The sequence below is a fragment of the Rattus norvegicus genome, chromosome 16, assembly GCF_021556685.1.
Source record: "Rattus norvegicus strain SHRSP/BbbUtx chromosome 16, alternate assembly SHRSP_T2T, whole genome shotgun sequence".
In the NCBI taxonomy this organism is placed as follows: Eukaryota; Metazoa; Chordata; class Mammalia; order Rodentia; family Muridae; genus Rattus; species Rattus norvegicus.
In genome coordinates, this window is record NC_141549.1 from 15,733,458 (window position 1) to 15,749,288 (window position 15,831).

The 15,831-nt window shown below is 36.2% G+C and overlaps 1 protein-coding gene and 1 long non-coding RNA gene across 11 annotated transcripts in view; one reads left to right on the plus strand and one right to left on the minus strand.

The window, feature by feature from the left end:
* Window positions 1-15,831, plus strand: part of LOC102556133 (uncharacterized) — a 194,309-nt gene that overhangs the window by 71,857 nt on the left and 106,621 nt on the right. The window lies entirely within an intron of this gene.
* LOC102546465 (uncharacterized) overlaps window positions 1-15,831 on the minus strand; it is a 36,130-nt gene that overhangs the window by 838 nt on the left and 19,461 nt on the right. Inside the window, exon 5 of one of the 2 annotated variants that reach the window (XR_015639714.1) lies at window positions 15,314-15,514. The exons of the other annotated variant lie outside the window; for it this stretch is intronic. This is a non-coding gene — a long non-coding RNA (uncharacterized LOC102546465). Of the gene's footprint in view, window positions 1-15,313; window positions 15,515-15,831 lie in introns of those variants that run through there. 2 annotated transcript variants of the gene reach the window in all.

The following is a 15,831-nucleotide window of genomic DNA, read 5'->3' on the forward strand; positions in this document are numbered from 1 at the left end:
CTGCCTCTTTAAAAAACATTTATTTATTTATTTATTTATTTATTTATTTATTTATTTATTTATTTATTTAATGTATTTGACTACACTGTAGCTGTCTTCAGACACACCAGAAGAGGGCATAGGATCCTATTACACATGGTTGTGAGCCATCATGTGGTTGCTGGAAATTGAACTCAGGACCTCTGGATGAGCAGTCTGCACTCAACCTCTGACCCATCTCTCCAGCTCAAGGTCTGCCTTTTATTTAAACTGTAATGTAACCACTAGCAGGTAAAGCTAATGTAAACCAAATGTAAGCTGGGAATGTATGGCCATTGCCATGGCAACAGATGCGCAGGTCCCTGTTGCCTCTGGGTGATGTCACTGCTGTGTTCAGAGAAAGCGATTCCTGATACCAACACAAGTGATTTTTTTATTCAAATATGCTTGTTTCCCCATGAATTAGTTTTTTTATTTGCATTGTCATCTATTGACCACATATGAGTTTAATTACCACATATTCATAGCAATCATGTGTCTTGTATCACATTCTCCCCATGACCTTCACCTATTTTCTTTCGAATCTTCCCCTTCCGTTTCCCACCTATTCCCATTCCATACGTGTTTATATATCTTTATACTTACCCTCACATCTTCTTGTCTTCTTATTTGATGATCCAATGAGAAACACTAAGACCGATTTTGGATCCTTAGTGAGGTATTATTTACAAGAACATAGACTCTTTACCAATGGCAACACCACAAATCAAAATCCCTTCTCTACTGAAAGTAAATATTTATAATTACTGATGGAGGGCTGGAGCCTCAGGAGTTCCTTCCCAGTGCTACCATTATCTACATTAATGTCCTGGAGGAGGACCTCAGGGGTCCTCACTCATCAATGGCAGAGTATTGACAGGCCCAGTCTTTTCAGTTCTGTGTCAATAGTCTCAACAGATGGGGGATCCAGAGTACAAGACAATGGTGTGTTGTAAGGATGGCCTTCAACTTCACTCCATTGTTTATTTTTTTCACATCTTACTTTCTTACCCTATATTCTAAAATGTTCTCTGAGCATTGTAGAATTTTATACACAATTCCCATTCATGGTCAAGAATTCAGTAGTTCCTTAGTTTCAGTATTTTTGCCCAATTATGAAACTTTGCCTTTAGAACTGACCACAGCAAAAACGAGCTCATCATAAGCCTGACACTAACATTTATCTATAGATATAAATGTTATTAAGGTCACATCCTCACTGTCTAGTAAAACATTAGCAATAGCTTCTTTATCTCCTCTAGACATAAGTGCGCCACGTTATTTAACCAATTGGGATTTGGGGATAAAGGAATTCTGTAGGACCATGATTTTGTTATACGTTTACCCTGCTCCCATTGGCTGGTATATTCAACTCTGGCAGGGGACTTGCCTTGTCTAATATTCGTGTCCTAACTTGTCTACCAGGATGAGACGCACGTAACATTCATGCCTTATCTTGCCAACCAAGATGTCAGTTACCCAAGTACATGTCTCTTTCTCCGAAGTAGGATGTCAGTTTCCAGGGAGGTCTTGGGAACTTAAAAGTTGGACTACTACTCAAAATGGAAGTTTACTCAGGTTCAGGAAGTGCTGTTGGGTGGTTGGCACAGTTATTGGTAACTATACAAAACAGTTCTACTGACTTCTATCATGGTTGGATTCTAGGGGCATCGAACATAGCAGAATATGTAACCAATGGCATTACAGCAGAAACAGATGAGAACGTTTCCTTGTAATGGCCGACTCTCCGTGTAGCAGTTACCTGGGCCTTCACCACCCTACTGTATTGATTTCTCAGTCATAATGGTCTGCAATACTGAACTATAAGATGAAATAAACATGTTCGCCCTGACATGGCCTTTAGTTTGTGATCCTTAGAATGAAAACAGAAATTAGAGCTTACATTAAGCACTGTAACCATTGAGCCATTTCCTAAGGCTTTCCTCTGAACTGGTAGCTGATGGTCAGTCTCACAATAATCACCTCTACGTTTTTACCACAATTTTGACATGATGACTTTAGTTCAAATTACACGTGACTATTTTTATAAAAATATTTTTGGGCTTATACCCTCAATTGGACCAATAGGGACATTTGTCATCTAGCTCCCTAGTTTCCTTCAAAGTTTATGGTTAATTATTTTGATTATTAATTTTGTATTTTTACATTCATATATTTTATATTTATTTCCACTTCAGAATACTTTAGTGTTTCTTTACATGGAACCAATCTCAAGATCTGAACTATATTGACTAATATCTTTATATGAGTTAAATTTCATTCATTTATTTTAGTTTTACTTACATAATCTCATTTTAATCTCTAAATAGGTAAATGTTTACCAAAATATTACTACATGTTTGTGTGTCACTCATAATTAAAATTGATTTAAGTACCTGTAGATTTGTGTTCTTTTCTTACAGTTTTCTTACAAATTATATGAAACAAAATCATTACTCATTTTCAAAATAATGATGAAATAAAATTTTAATATTTATATTGAATGAAAAGCATTTAAAAGCAAAAGAGTGAAGATTATAAAATTTAAAAGTATAATTTATTCTTATGAGTATAACTTCAAATTATAATGAAGCTTTTATAGATTATAAAGTTAAAAATGTTCTGTTCAATATTTTTCAAATGTGTGCTAGTGGTATTAAATATAAATTAACTTGGTAAGTAATTTTAAGGTGAAATTATTATATATATATGTATATTTATAATTTTTGAGAATTTTCTGTAAGAATTCAATATTATGAAATGTATGCACAGAAGTCTTTAGGACATATATATTCATAAAAGTACAAGGATAAAAACATCATTCCTGTTAAATTTATGAGACAGAAATATTATGTGGCATTGTATTCCTACAATAAAATATACACAACCATTGACGTAATAATAAACTTTTGATGAGCTGGGAAGTCATTATGTCTTTTGTCTAGACCATTATTCATAACTGAATTACAGATTGCATATGATCTGTATTTCTGCATATGAAATAATAATACTTATTTTTGAGTGGTAGCATTTTAAATGGTATTTTTCTCCTTTTGTTTGCATGCATGCATGTATGTAAAGTATGCATAAGGGTGTGCAGATATGTTAAATTATGTGGGAGGGTATGTGTGAGCTTGCTTGCAAATCCTCAGGGAAGCCGACATTGACAGAAAGAGACTTCCTCAGTCGTTCTTCAGCCTTACATTGAGGCAGAGCTTTATAATATGGCTGGTCTAACTAGCAGCTTGACCTGACAATCCTGTGTCTGCTTCCTTGAGGTAAGGTTATATACACTGGCTGGCCTGACTACTGAAATGTTAAATAAATTCTATAGATCAGAACTCCAGTCATCATGTTTGCTCAGCAAGTACTTATTCTACTGAGCCATATCCCCAGTGCTTTGGGGGAAACCCAGACAGACAATGGGGTTAGAGAAGGTTCAACAAGAGATAGAGAATTTTCCTCTATAGGTCTGACTCCTGCTTGGTCAGGTTGCATTTTTTCTTTGCAGTATGCTTTCCATTCTACCTGATCTACATACTGTCATCAGTGCCAATGAAATCTGCTTATGAAAATGCGTGCTCCTTGACATAATTTTTGCATTGTAGTAGGAAAACCCTTTTCCTCGCCATAGCAACAATGATTGTATAGTCAACAACCTTAAAGTGGAGACTTAATAACATTGAGGGAAGTCCCTGCACATCCTGGCTATAAAATACTTTTGGCAAGTATTAACCATGCCTCTGCAAAAGCAAAGCCATCATTTATCGTCAGGCCATAGGAATGACGCTTAAAAGTTAGCACATTTGTCGTTTTATATCCCCTATTTTTTATGACCATTTCTCTTTCACTGCAGAAAGACCTGTTATATGAGCTGTTGAAATGTTTCTTTGTTTCCTGATCTGCCCGTTTCTCTGCTTTACTGTGCCCACACACTCTTCATTCATCTTTATTAGATCTGCAAAGGGCTGAAAAGTCTGTCTGGTGTGAAAATTCTTGTCAATTATTTAAGGAGGAAAAAAATACTGGAAGACTGAAAGTCTTGCAGAATTCATCTGGTTTATTTTCCTCGTGTGCTTAGGTAATATTTTCTGCCCAACTCTACCATTCTAGAAGGTTCAGATTTTCTTGAAAACTTCATCAATCATGGCGCACATGCTTCTAGTCTAATTACATGTATTGAAACCAGTGGGGAATGAGGACTTCTCTGGTCCTTAATGAGATGTGATTTGTGGTCTTCCTGGACTACACCTAGAAAGAATGCAAACAGTTTTTTTTTTATGAGTTGGGCTTGGAACATATCTCAGCATTACAACACTTGTACACTGTACAAGGTCCTGTATTCAATTCCCCAGCACCAAAACCAAAGGAAAAATCAAAAGGAGACACTTTGCAGGGAATGGTTGTACTTGCATAGTCCCTTTTTTTGTGGCATGGAGGCAAGAGGAACATGAATTCATGAACATCAAAACTAATGCAGAACAATTTGGGCAACATGACACTGTTGTGGGCAGGAGGGCATTGGCTTTGTTTGTGTAACTAGATTAATATTCAAAGATACAGCCAAAACCTACTAACTCTTCCCTGCTTTTTGGTTTTTTTAAATCGCAAATGCATTCTGAAACTTGATAAATAACTTTTGGTACTAATGCTGCATTCTTTTGGTTTTAGTCTTTCTTGGTTGTAAAACACAAGTGCCTAAATCAGTGCTGTTGGTGCCTGAGGTTTCATGTTGATATGCAGAACTTCCAAGTTGAGTGAGTTTGCTTTGGGATAAGGGCAGTAGGATCTACTGCTAGGAAAACAGTGAGAAGTACCACTGTGTGTGTGCTAAAATACTTGAATCTCAGGGATAAGAATGGAGACATTTATTAAGTAGTAGTGACTGGAGATTGGTATTGTGGGAGACTGGGATGCACAAGTCTCTCTCTCTCTCTCTCTCTCTCTCTCTCTCACACACACACACACACACACACACACACACACACACACACGACAGATGGAGCAGTAAATACCTTTCAATTCCATGTGTGGGATTGGACTCGACTTCTGTTAATTTTTCCAAGTCATTAGACTTTATGAAAATTATATTTGAAAAGGGTACATCAAAGGTATGAATAGAATTTGGAAATAACTCTTTGCTGTTGATGAAAATTTTAATGTATTTTAACATAAATCAGGCAGCTATACCCTGGGTATTGCTTTGTGTTTGGAAAGCTTTATTGTAAACTCACATTTTTTTTTTTACTACAAAAAAGGATGTGCCTTGTTTTTCCAGTTTCTATGAGTTTGCATGCTTTATTGTTTTCTGTAATAAGCCTTCAACAGAGTCGAGCAAACACTTTGTCTCAAAAAGTTTAGTCGGTTATATTTCCAACAGACCTGTAGCCCAGTTGTTTTTGAAAGTGAGATTTTTAAGTGATGCTATTTTGAATTTTAATGGATATACAAGTCACCTAGAGATCTTGTTACCATATCTGACTGAGTTAGGTGTTGAGTGTGGCCTGAGAGTCTGAAGTTCTAACATGCTTCAAGGTGAGGCCAATGCTCTTGGTTTACTGAGTGGCGAGATAGACTATATATTCAGTATTTCTTTAGCCACTGTATTTTAATTCTTTTAAAAAAATCTTCCCTATTTTGGTAGTTTAGAGGAAGTAATAACAGGACAGCAATTCTTTTTTTTTCTTCTGATATGATTCCATTTTCTCTTTCATTATTTACCTGTTTATGCACTTTGCTTTGCTGAAGCAGGATCGCTGAGGCAGAAATGTTGGTGTATTTTTATACATTTTATAATCTATTGTCAGTTGACAATTTTCTTCTACTCTTTGGTGCTAAGCTTATGCATAAATGTGATCTTAAGGAATTCTGTTTATCATGTTACTTTTAAACAGTAAAGGTCTTATATTTTTTCAAACCATATAATATCAAAGGAGTTAGTATAAAATATTTAAAGTACTCAGAATGAGCAAGAAATACTGACTAAATAAATAAAATAACTTAGATTAATTTTTATATCTTAAAAAGAAAAACTTGAAGTCTCATCAGAATCATAAAATTGCAACTGTAGATCTTACAGAATTCAGGTTTTAAAATACAATTTCAAAAACAAGCTTGCCAGTGCCACCAGTTCTCAGGAGGGCTACAGCTTTGGAGGATGCTCTTTATTGTGGTGAGAGCAAGGTGTTGGTTTTCTTTGGAAACAAATCTAACACTTTCTTGTAACAATATGATTTCACTTACCTCATACCTCAGAAAACCCCTTCTTAGTTAAGAATCATAAACAATTGTACATATAGTAATAACTGCTATATACAAGAATGCAAATAGCAAAAATACTGGAAACAGCAAAGAAATACCCATACTGAAGAGGAGAGATACTGTTATGATGGCTTAGGAATGGTTTCACATTAGATTCCCGAATGAAACAAAACGACAATTTGACCATGCATCTTGGATACAATTTAGCTATCTGTTATTATGTCTAAAAGCAAGTCACAGAAAAACATGTCAAGAATGCAAGACCTTGTCAAAAAAAGAAAGTAAAATATGTTTTATATTCCTGAGTCAATTTGTTTGCTGAAGGAGATTCGTGCTATAGTAAGAAAAGCAAAACGAATGCACCTAAGTTTTGCCATGTTGTTCTAGATAATTAATTAGAGAGTCCAGCCACAGTTTGATTTAAATGCAGGTCAAAATATATTGGGATGAGCCCTCTTGGATTTACATGTTGAAAAAAGGCACGAAACTACTCTAAGAGACAAGGAGAGAAGAAACAAAAAAGAGAGATCAGATCACTATCAAACACAAAACATTTAAGCTAGTACAACGTGGTAAGGACAAAGGATGAGAAAATAAATTAACAACCAGAAGATGTGATCGCGCCACAGCAAATGAACCAACCAATCAACAATAACAACAACAAAACCAAAAGCATTGTCAGATAATTCTAGTCTGTTTTGTTATGAGAAGTTTCAAAAAAAAAGAAAATAGCAATGGATTAACTGGTACAGGACAATAAGAAGCGAAATGGAACTGGCAGGACAATGTGTTAATATTAAAAACAGAACAATTTAGAAACCTATTACATTGAGAACAAAACAAAAGTATAGCCGGTACTAGGAGTGTTTGTCTTGGTATTCAATAGGTAGGCTATTGATCTACTTCACTTCCTATTGTTTTGATGAACAGCAATGACTAAAAGCCAAGTGGGGAGGAAATGGTCTATTTCTTAGTACAGGTTATGAGAGAAGTCAGGGTAGGAACCTGGAATTAGGAATAGAAGCAGAGGCTATGAAGGCTTGCTCAGTGTAGTGGTGGCACCACCCAAAGTGGACAGAAACCTCTCACATCCAACATCCATCAAAAGTCTCATATATTTGAGTACAGGCAAATTTTGTGGAGGACTTTTTCATAATTTGAAGCCTCCCTGTTTCTAGATGACTCTAATTTGTGCCAAGGTGACAAAAAACAAAACAAAACAAAAGATTTAGGGACATGATTGACTCCTTGCCAATTTTACACACAACTACACTGCTGTCAACCCACACATCTCTATTTGTTTATCACCAAGATCTTTTTTTTTTACTTTTTAAGAATTATTTATTTACATTTTAAATATTATCCTCTTCCCAGTTTCCTCTCTACAAATTCCCCATCCCACCCCATTCTTCTTCCCCCTGCCTCTATGAGGATGCTCCCCTACCCACCCACCCACTCCTGCCTCACCTCCCTAGCATTCCCCTTACACCAGAACATCCAGCTTCCAGAGGACAAAGGGCCTCGCCTCTCTTTTGATGTCAGATAAGGCCATCCTCTGCTACATATCCAGCTGGAGCCATGGATCCCTCCATGTATACTCTCTGTTTGATGACTTAGTCCCTGGGAGCTCTGGGAGGACTCCAGTTATTGATATCTTTCTTCCTATGGGGTTGCACTCTCCTTCCGCTCCTTTAGTCCTTCCCAAACTCTTCCACTGGGGTAGCTTTTCATATATCAACTTTGAAAAGTAAATGTCTGCTTACTGGCTTGCCAATCTTTAATTTTTCTAATTGATTTTTGCCAACCAAATTAAAGGGTATATCACTACTGCAGTTTTGCTAAACATGAAAACTATTCAAGGACACAGCATTTGACTCCGTTCTTTCTCACAGCACAGGAACTTGGGAGTTGTGCTTCATAATTTCTCTGATCAGTCCTGCTCCCTAGAGCCTATTGGTGGCTTTCATGGTGCTGTGAAAAGATATGCAGTGCATTCATGGCCATTTTTGTGTATCATTGTTAATTTACCTCTTCCGGTAAACTCTTTTAACACCTCAAGTAATGTAAATATTACTTTCTGGCTTCTGTGGAGATGAGTAGATTGTTTACAAGCAAGGATAGTTTTTTTTTACGTCTGTCTTTCCCCTTGCTATACTTCCTTCTTGTCTAGGCTGTTGAGAACAACTCACAGATCTTGTTACACCTGTCATTAATTTTGCTCCTGGCCTCTAACATTCTTGCCATGCAGAATCTATGAAATGTTCATAGGTTCCTCCCAGACCCTTTTTTAACTTTTTCATTACAATTACTTGCTAGAATTGTATCAAAAGACCCTTCCAGATATCGATGTCATCATATTTTCCTTCATTTGTTCAGATGCACTTCCCTCTGCCTGTTGCTTTCATGCCGTGGAGATTGTAACATTCCCCCAAAATATTCATTCCTTCCATGTCCTGTAAGGGTGCCATATCTGTGCTCTCTGACACATGACTGACTAATGCTGTGCCAACAGTCAGCATATGTGAATGCTTTGGTTACAGTCTGACTACCTTGGCAGAGAGCTGAAGCATGGAGCAAAGCCACAGCTGACCTTCAGCCCAGAACAATGAAGATTCTAAAGGAATCTGTATGCTTCTCAGACACAGAAATCTAGCAGTAGAGGACCTGCACAGTGCTGACTAAAAATACTTTCTGATATAATGTCTGCTTTACAATGTTGTTATAGAACTAATTTATAGTGACTTTGCAAATAGACATTCTAACTCTTCTATTTGTTTTTCCCACTATGTTACAATATTCACCCTCCATTTTAAAATATATCACTTGTATATTTTTGGTGATTTGATTCATTTTCTTTTCTTTGCTGTACATAAAATCAATTTTTATAAAAAATTTATATGCACACTTTAAAGATTTCTCCTGATTTAAAAAAAAGCATGTCAATAAAATATGTAGCCTTCATACTTTACACGTGCATATAAAAGTTTTCTTATTGACTCTGCCCTTTCAGTTTTGCTGGTTTGCACTTCTTGCTGCGTTACCAGTCAAATGCTAAGGTCAGTTATGAGGGCCTAAACCAAACAAGGATGCATGAGGCTTCATCAGAAAGGTCCATTATTTTCAAAATGAAATTAATCAGGTTTTGTTTTTACTTGATTTCAGAATTATGACTTTTCTTTGTTCTTTGTCAACACTTATCTTTCATTTGTTAATTCGCTTCTAAACATTTATAAACTTTCATTTACTGTATCTTGTACATTTTGAGTGAGATCAGAGTGTTTCTTTTTCATTATATTTTCATTTGCAGATATGGAAATGATCTCATTTCTATAATTTTCACTGTATGTGCTTTGTCATTTGCTTCCACACAGTTTCACTATGTAGCTGAGAATGACCTTAAACTCCTTATCCTCATGTCCTTAACCCCCAAGTGCTGGGATAACACAGACACACAGCCATGTTTATACTGTTATTGCTTCAGCATTTCATACATGCATGTACACCTTTAAATTTTAAATTAAAACAAAATTCTACCTCCCATTTCCTCATCCCCAATATATCCCTTCTCCCTTCCTATCTTCCCAATTTCATGGGTATGTGGATTTGTTTTGTTGGTTTTACTTTTTGTTTTGAGCCCACTTCATACTGCCAATGTGTGCATGGGTAGCTTGTGAGGGGATACAGTCCTGAAGAAAACTGACTCTCCCTTTCTCAACCATATTCAGTAGCCCATAGCTCCTTAGCTAAAGGTGGGATTTGATGACCTTCTTTCCCACCATACCAAGATTTTATCTGACTTAATCTTGAAAATTTATCTTGCATGCTTTCATATCTGATGTGAGTGTATATGTGCAAATGTAAAATTGTGTCTTAAAAAATTGTTTCTCCAAGATATATTTTATAACTATGAAAGGACATCTTAAAAGAAAACCTGTTACAGACTGTTGTCTATTTGTATTTTAGCATTCTGATGGATTGCTGTTATAATTTCCTATTCTTGAATAACTATCACGAGCTTAATACTCTTAAGTAGAGTGTGCACCCATTACCTTCAAGTTCCAATTGGTCAGGAGGGTAAGCCTAGCTTAACTGGGTCCTGGGCTCATAATCTCATGACTGCAACCAAGTGACACATAGCAAATAGGTGGGTATAGACACAGTCTACTTGTGCTGTCTTCTATAAGAACATGTATATGTTTTCAGAAAGGAACCATGGAACCATTTTTTAATTTTATAAATGGATAACTAACTGCAAAGAATGGATTTGGAATGGGAACAAGATCTCTCCATGAACATTGTACTGCTTCTGCCATTGCTGTGGCAAAATCCATCACAAGAAGTCATTGAGAGGAAGACGGCTTATTTGGCTTAGATTTCGAGGCGATACAGTTTATCATGACAGGAGATATTCCATGCACAAACCACAGCAAACAGCTTTTTGTGTCATTCACATTTTTGAAACATACCAATATATTTGTTACTAATACCTAAAAAAAAAATTGTTTCTCTGTTATCCTCTCCTGCCTCTTCCAAAATGCTTTCTCCTTCTTTGAAGGAAGGAATGTGATGTAGATGTTCTGTTTAGTATGGAGAAGTGGACTCTAAAGCTCCTATTCTCTGTTATGGGTCCCTATGTTAATAGTCACTGACTGCAAAAAGAAATATCCCAGATGAGAGATGCATCCAACTGGGGTAACCTTCTCACAATGCTACAGAAGTGAATTCATGATGGGAGTGAGCCTTCCCACTTCATGCTTGCTTATTATTTGATATATGTTTTCCGTCTGTATTCTAAGATGGCCTTAAATTTCTGCTTCTTTCAATAGTTTATTTTTAAGCACACTGAAGTCACTACTTATACATAGTCCCTCATAACTGCAGTTTGGTAACATAGCTCATCTATGGTCGGGAAACAATAGATGGAAAGTACAAGAACTAAAGAAAAAATAAGCAACTTTCAATATAATGAATCCTTATAATTGCTATATTTTGCTTCAGTAATTATCATTAATATCCTGTTATACCTAATCTATAATTAAAAATGTAAAGTAAGTATGTGAATGGGAGAGTAGATGGCACTATGCCATATTTCAGGAATCTTCTGGATGTCCTGAATGCAAAACTGTCTTGTATTTCTCTCCCTGTGTTTGTAGCTATAAATTTTACATCCACACCTGAAGACATACAACAAGAGTCACAGGAACACAGCTCTGAGATGAATGAAATTTTGGTGGTGTTCTAACCCTTACTGTAACCATTAGGAGATCTTCAGTCAAGAAGAGGCTTACTTCACTAGGACACTCTTCACAGTGAAACTGATGCCTTATGGATGAGTTCTTAAAAAACTCTCTTGCCCTTTCCAACTTTAGAGAAAACAACAACGGCTTCTGTGAGTCAGGAAGTGGGTCCATGCCAGACACCTGCATTTGTGAACTTGGCTACTGTTAGACACATTTTCATCCAAGAATAGAATTGCTGCTTAGGAAATATGTGAGATTTCAGCTTTATAAGATTGCTAGATAAGTTTCCAAAGCAATTGGACCAAGTTACTTCCATAATTAGTTTTTCCTATTTTCTAGTACGTGCATGCAGTACTGTGACTTTTCCTCTCTGCACTTGTTTGTTTAAAGCTGATCATATGTTTTTGATAAGCTATATTTTCATTTATATTCAGTGCAGCAGTTATAAAATTCTTTGATGTTTTATGATTCACCTGTGAATTATTTAAGAAGTTCACAGGTGATTTTCCTGTTTACCTCGTTACTAATTTCTAGTTTGTGTTTGAATTGCTTACTGAATTCATTTCATTGTATTTTTGCTTACACTGGTTGAACTTTGTATTGTGACCCAGGATAGAATATATTATAGTATATGTTCTCTGAGCATGTGGGCAAACTGTCATTCACTGTCCATTAGGTAGAACTCTCAGTCAATGTGGGTTTCTTGCACTCAATTGACCATGGTGTGGAGATGTTCTTTGATTTATGTAGGCTTGTATGTGAAAGTATGATGAATATGTGTGTGTGTGTGTGTGTGTGTGTGTGTGTGTGTGTGTGTGTATAATATGGCATAGTGTGTGTTTCTATGGTATATGTATAAGTGGTATGGTATGTATATGTTTGTGTGTGTGTGTGTATATGTGTTCGTGTGTGTGTGCCTCTTCACCTGTGGAAGGCAGGAAATATCGCTGGTATGCTTTTCTATTATTCTCCACCAATTCTTTTGAGGCATTCTCTCTTCATGAACATGAGCTTCCTTTTCCATTGGTTAAGCTTGAAGCCAGACAGCTCAGCAATCCTTCTGTCTGTTGCCCCTCCCAGTTATAAGAATGGTAGAGCATTTTTGGGTACATACTCAGGAATCATATAGCTGGGTCCTCCGGTAGTAATATGTCCAATATTCTAAGGACACTCAGACAGATTTTCAGAGTGGTTGTATCAACTTGCAATCCTACCAACAGTGGAGGAGTGTTCCTCTTTGTCCACATCCACACCAACGTCTGCTGTCACCTGAGTTTTTGATCTTAGCCATTCTGACTGATCTGAGATGGAATCTCAGGGTTGTTTTGATTTGCATTTCCTGATGCCTAAGGATGTTGAACATTTCTTTATGTAATTCTCGGCTATTTAATATTCCTCAGCTGAGAATTCTTTGTTTAGATCTGTACCCCATTTTATAATAAGGATATTTGACTATCTGGAGTCTAACTTCTTGAGTTCTTTGTATATATTGGATGTTAGCCTTTTATCAGATGTAAGATTGGTAAAGATCTTTTCCCAATCTGTTGGTTGCCATATTGTCCTAATGAGACAGTCCTTTGCTTTACAAAAGCTTTGCAAATTTATGGGATCCTATTTGTCGATTCTTGATCTTAGAGCATAAGCCATTGGTGTTCTGTTCAGGAAATTTTCCCCAGTGCCCATGTGTTCGAGGCTCTTCCCCACTTTTTCTTCTACTAGTTTGAGTGTATCTAGTTTGATGTGGAGGTCCTTGATCCACTTGGGCTTGAGTTTGTACAGGGAAATAAGAATGGATCAATTTGCATTCTTCTACATGCTGACCTCGAGTTGAAACAGCACCATTTGTTGAAAATGCTATCCCTTTTTCACTGGATGGTTTTAGTTCCGTTGTCAAAGATCAAGTCACCATACATGTGTGTGTGTTCATTTCTGTGTCTTCAATTCTATTCTAGTGATCTACCTGCCTGTCTCAGGACCAATACCATACAGTTTTTATCACTATTGCTCTGTTAGCTAGTTCTGGAAGTTTCATTTGATGACAAGAGATGGACAGTTGGGACACTAGCTATATCAGTATTTGGAGACTTGATTAGAATTGCCTGTATATATTTTAGGAAGTTTCCACTGCACTAAGTTTTGGTAACGCCCCTCAAATGACTCTCAAATCTTTCTAGCTGTTTCTCTTCACATTCCTGCTTTCAAAACCATCTTTCTTCCCCTTTCCAACTTGATGCCCCTGTTCCTATATAACACACCCAGAAAACTATTCTATTTCCCCCTTCAAGGGAGATCTATGCTACTGCCCTACTTTCTTCCTTTGTACTTAACTGCTCTGGGTCCACAGATTGTAGTTTGGTTATCATCCAATGGCTAATATCCACATGTAAGTGAATACATATGATATTTACTTTTCTGGGTATGGGTTATCTCCTCTGCATATTTTTCCCTAGTTCCACTCATTTACCTCCAAATTTCATGATGCTGTTTGTGTTCAACAGCTTAGCAACCCTCCATTGTTTAAATGTACTACATCTTCTTTATGCATTCTTCTATGAAGGGATATCTGGGTTGTTTCTAATTCCTACCTATTAAGAATAGAACACCAATGAACATGGATGAGAGGTGTTTTATGGTAGGATGGAGCATCCTTTGGTTATATTTCCGAGAGTGGTATAGATGAATCTTGAAGTAGAATAATTCTCATCTTTCTGAAGAACCACCGTACTGATAGCAATAATGGCTGTACAAGTTTACAATCCCACCAACATAGAGGAGAGTTCATCTAGCTCTACATTCTTGCCATCATGAATTTGCGTTATTGAGATTAGTCTTTCTGACGGGGCTGAGATGCTATCTCAAGGTAGTTTTAATTTGCATTTCCCTGACAGCTAAGGATGTCCAACATTGCTTTAAAAGATGTTCCAGCACTTGTAGTTCCTCCATTGAGAAATCTCTGTTTAAACATGTACCCCATTTTTATCGTTTTATTTATGTTTTTGACCATAATCTATCTTTCAAATATAGTTTATATAAATTACATGTGTATCATGTATATTTAGTATGACATTTATTATTTTGGTGCTTAAATATACTTTTTAGTTTTTTTTAATATTTTCTGTCTTTCCTGTTATTTTTCTTCTTGTTGTTTGTTACTTACTTATAAAAATTCCTGCTAAAATGTTTGCTCAAATAAATCGTATTTTAAAAGATCAAGAGAAGGAAGAAAAAGAAATCATTATACATATCTCTAGTTTTCTTTGTTGTATTTTCTCTTTCTGACCAATGTTCCATGATCAGACATCGTTTTATTTGAAAAAAATTCATTAGTCTACATTGTGGATGGATCTTTTGACAACATATGTCCTTGGTTGTTTTTCTTCAGATTCACTCTTTGTTTATTAAGGCTATTAAATGAATGTAGGGCACAGCATCAACAAGTATTTTCTTTTAACATTTAATAAGTATGATGCCACTGAATTCAAGCCTTGATATTTTCTGATAAAAAATTTTGTCATTATGTTCAGTTTGTTGTTTGCTTTGTTTTTATTTTTGTTGCTGTTTTGAAGATAGAAAAGAAACATTCTGTACTGCTGCCATGAGAGATCTTAATTTTCTTTGATATTGAAGAAGAAAAATGTTGTTAGTGTTTTAGGATTAGTTAATAAATGACTACAATAAAAGTTTGATGCTTTAAAACACTTAGAACCTAATGGTACATTTAGAGGGTGTATAAGTCCATAACCAAGTACCAGACACATGATGCTTTTTCTTAAATCTCTAAAGGAGAAACCTACCTTGCTTTCTGGTTTCTTAGTTTTGGAATTTTTTAATCCATAGCAGCATCAATTAATTCATGCTTCTATTTTCACATCTTTCCTGGTACTGACTCAAATCCTCCACTTTCTCTTCTAGAGTCAGTTGTCATTATCATGGAGTTCACATTCAATCTAGAATTATTCATCTCTGTATTTCCAGATGGCATCAAAGATCCTTTCCTAAGTAAAGTTGCAGATATGGGTTCAGGGTAAGAGGAATTTGTCATTTCCCTTTGTGGGTACCATTAAACCCACTCTATTCCCAACATATTCCATCCAAGAAGCCAGTCATCATGTTATAATCCAGTGACTATGACTGGTGTGAGGTGGAGTCTCAAGGTTGTTTTGCTTTCCAGAACTCCCAGGGACTAAATCACCAACAAATGAAAACCAGTCTTCGTGTTATAATCCAGTTACTATGACTGGTGTGAGGTGGAATTTCAGGGTGGTTTCGATTTCCAGAACTTGCAGGGACTAAACCGCCAACCAATGAGTAC